The sequence below is a fragment of the Cnephaeus nilssonii genome (assembly GCF_951640355.1).
Source record: "Cnephaeus nilssonii genome assembly, chromosome: 9".
Lineage (NCBI taxonomy): Eukaryota > Metazoa > Chordata > Mammalia > Chiroptera > Vespertilionidae > Cnephaeus > Cnephaeus nilssonii.
Window position 1 is genome coordinate 38,791,573 of NC_137080.1, and position 4,492 is coordinate 38,796,064.

Below are 4,492 nucleotides of genomic sequence, written 5' to 3' on the forward strand. Positions count from 1 at the left end.
GGTACTTGGGACCCAGCAGCAAACATGACAGACAAGTTCCCAAATATAACAAAGCTTGCAGTCTGGAGAGGGGACAATAAATAAGCAAATAATAACGAAGATAGTTTCAGATATAGATAGGTGACATAAAAGAAGTGTGTGATAGAAACTGGAGTAGGGTGAATATTGGGGTAGGGGGTCTCCTAAAAAGATAGTGAAATACTTATATGAAGAACTTTGACATGAAACAGGAAAGATGAGAAGGAACTGCCCATGCAGAGATCTTGGAAACCTGGAGAAAAGTATTCTGGTCAGAGTTTTAAAGGAGTTGAAGAAAAGCCCAGCCGGTGTGGCTCAGTGGTTGAGCGTCAAGCTATGAACCAGGAGATCACAGTTCTATTTCCAGTTGGGGCACATGCCTGGGTTGAGGGCTCAATCCCCAGTGGGTATGCAGAAGGCAGCCGATCAGTGATTCTCTCTCATCATTGGTGTTTCTAAATCTCTCTCCCTCTCCCTCTCTCTGAAATCAATAAAAAATATTTATTAAAAGGGCGCTAAAGAAAGGATGCGCTTACCATGTTTGAGAAATTGAAGGTATCTGGAGTATACAGAATGAGGAGGAGAGTGGTAGGGGAAGTAGTGAAAGAGGAATGCAGAGGCCAGATTATATGGGACCTGTGGTTCATAGTAAGGAATTAGGACTTTATTTTAGGAGAAATGTGGGCAAGTGCATCGTGTAAAGAAACCCTCCTTTTCATAGGAAAGCCTATGTTTCTTTATGGCTCCACTATTTGTATGTGTCATTAGCCCTACCAAGTTCACCCAGATGGGCACATCCCTAAGTGAGGATTTCCGTTCCATCTTGCTGTTCAAAAACATTCTGACCTCCGTTGCCATGGTGTCAAGGAGAAGGCCATGACCTTCCCAGAAGAATGGGGGCCTTCCTTCAGTCACAGGGGTATAAGCAGCTCCCCAGCTTGTAGCTTCAAACAAGCTCAAGCTTCTTTCCAAGAGGATAAGAGGCTTCATCCTCTCATGAGGCCTTGCACAAGTTGTTTTCGTCTTCATATGTGAAATGAGAATAGTAAGTTATATTTTGGAGTGTTGTGTTAAGGCCATATAAAGCCCATTAAAGTGAACTAAAAATAAAACTGTGCAAATGACTGTATGCAAATGAGTATTATCTGCTCTTCTGAGGATCATTATTGTTTCACAATAGCCTAAGGTTTATATTGTTGACCTTAAAAATTAAAGTTAGTGGATTAAAAAACAGTGGTACATCTACACAATGGAATACTACGCCGCTATAAAAAAGAAGGAACTTTTACCATTTGCAATAGCATGGATGAAACTGGAGAGCATTATGCTAAGCGAAATAAGCCAGTTGGAGAAAGATAAACATCACATGATCTCACTCATATGTGGGATATAATGATCAATATAAACTAATGAACAAAAATAGATCCGGAGACAAATGGCAGGGGAAGGGGTGGAAGGGGGGAGTTAGAGATCAACCAAAGGACTTGTATGCATGCATACTAGCATAACCAATGGACACAGACACTAAGGTGGTGGGGCTTGCCCTCGGGGGTGAGAGAGACCTGGGGAGGCGGTGTCAATGGGGGGGGGGGGGCGGAAAGGAGACATATGTAATAGTTTATTTTTATTTTTATTTTTATTTTTTAAATTTCTTTATTGATTAAGGTATCTCATATTTGTCCTCGTCCCCCCATTCCCATCCCACACCCCTCCCCACACATGCCCCCACCCCCCGACATATGTAATACTTTAAACAAAAAAATAAAATAAAAACAGGGGGGAAAAATTAAAGTTAGTTATATAACCAGCAAACATGGGTTTATCCAGGAACAGCCGAGAATTGCAATTCAGAACATGCAAGCTGTGGCAAAACCATGGGTAAGTCCAGAGAACCAAGGAGAAGAACATTCTTTCATAGAGAAAAGGGGAAGTTGGGAGGAGCTATTTACAAAAATGGGAGTTCGAAGGTTCTCATTGGCTGGACTGTGGCAGTCTCTCATTGGCTAGGCCTTTGCTGGGGAAGGAGAAAATCTTCCTTCTTACTGGGGTAGTAGAGTAGAAAACATCTTCCTGTTAGAGATGCAAGGCACAGTCTCTTCCTATTTAGGACAATTGACTATGAGTGGTAGGGCGTGAGAGCTCCCCCTACAGGCTCCAATCTTGGTTGAGGTCTCCTTTATTAATTTTCACAATAGGTACAAACTGATGCAGATGTATGCCAATGTAAGGAAATCTGGCACATGAGTAATAATCACCTGCATAATAAAAATGTTCTTTATTTTCAAAATAATGTACTTTACGGTTTCTTTTATTTTTTAATATATTTTTTAATTTTAAAAAATATATATATTTTATTGATTTTTTACAGAGAGGAAGAGAGAGGGATAGAGAGTCAGAAACATCGATGAGAGAGAAACATGGATCAGCTGCCTCTTGCACACCCTCTACTGGGGATGTGCCTGCAACCAAGGTACATGCCCTTGACCGGAATCGAACCTGGGACCCTTCAGTCCGACCCTTCAGGCCGACGCTCTATCCACTGAGCCAAACCGGTTAGGGCTATTTTTTACATATATTTTTATTGATTTCAGAGAGGAAGGGAGAGGGAGAGAGAGAGAGAAACATCAATGATGAAAGAGAATCACTGATGGGCTGCCTCCTGCACGCCCCCTACTGGGGATCATGCCACAACCCTGGGAATGTGCCCTGACTGGGAATCAAATTGTGACCTCCTGGTTCATAGGTTGATGCTCAGACCACTGAGCGCACCGGCCAGGCTCAGGGTTCTTTCTAATAGTAATTTGCTAGAATGTAATAATTTTAATTTATAAAAATGAGATTTTCATATGCACTTTCAAAAACATTTCAACTGTACCCGTTAAAACAAGCATACCAGTACCCATAAATTCAAGGAAAAGGTCAATTCAGTTATATTTTTTTAATTTGTATCCCTTGAAGCAGAGATCAAAGCCCTGTATTTATTTACCCCAAGCATCTCTATGCTAAAAAAAACAAAACAAAAGTTAAGCTCAACTATCAACATGCATGTCTGAATATAACAGCTTTAGGTATAGTGAGCCTGCGGAAATAAATGAAGACCGCCCAAAGGAGAACAGACCAAGGCTTGTTTAGAGCAAGGAAGTCAGCCACTATCACTTGCATTTGGCAGAGACTCAAAGGTAGGCATGGACGTGGGAAAGCTTTAGAATGGGGGGAAGCAAAAGGCTTTGAGATGGTCCACATGCAGAAGCTGGAGGAGGGCTAACCAGAAGATGGGCTACCTAGAAGCAGGGCATCCTATGTGACCAGTTTGGGGCACATATTTGGCTTTCTCTAGTTGGTCCTGAGTTGGAAGGTGGTGGTGGTGAGGAACTGGGAAGCTGGCCGTCACTGACCAGTCCTAACCATGTGGGCAATTGTGGCAGAAAAGGCGGTTTGTCTTCTCTGGCTTGTTGCTGCAGAGGGGATGGGTCAGAGATCTATTGTCTTATGTGGTCTGGCCATTGTCCATTTGTACAGTTGGTCTCTTGAGCCATTAACTATAAAATAATTTAGGTCAGACAACTAACAAGAAACTAGATCAAAGTATAAGGAAGTTTTCATTTGTGGTAAGATAATATTTTGCTGTATTAAAAAGTGTTTTGTTTTATTGTATCTGCTAATTTCTTTCTATGCCATGCACTCATTTCATTCAAACTAGACTTTGGCATCTCTTGCTTCAGGGTAAGAATGTTATAAAAGAAATTCACAGAAAAATATGAGTTGTCTACAACTTTTGAGATTTAAAAATGAACTTGTGAAATTCGGGCAGGGGAAAATAGTTTGAGAAAAAACGTTTTTCTTTCTTTGAGTTTCAAAAGTCTAGATTTTTAGTATCAAGACCCAATGACCTGAAGGATTTATATTATAAAGTATATACTGTGAAAAGTAGATTTAGGCAAAAAATGGTAAGCCAAAGGGAGTTTTTTCCCAATCCAGAAAGAGATCATAATTTTCAGTGGTTGAGAGCAAGAAAGAGCAAAGAAGCTTAGATGAAGGAAGAAGCTTCATTGGGACACTTACTAGGTTTGAAAGAATCTGAAGGCAGTAGGCAGAAAGCAAAGAGCAGAGGCGACTTGTGCCTCCCTTCCGAGATGGAGCCTAGAAGAGCAGTGGGCCTTATAGAACAGAATAGCCCAACACTTCACAGGCAGGCCCAGTAGGGGTAAGCACAGCAGTGTGAAGAAGCCTGGGCACAGATCAGGGGGTCGGGGCATATATACTCACCATAATGTGTGTGTTTCACGTGTGGCTGAGAGTGAAGCAAGTGTGGCTCTGAGAGACTGGACAATTGGAGTAGTCCTCTACCCACAATGTTTAATTAGAGACTCCACAAAGACTTTCATATCAAAGGATGTCAGGTGAAGAGGAGACTGGCTGAGGAGTAAATGCCACCCACCCACCTATCTGCCATGTAGATGCCAGCCCGTGAGAA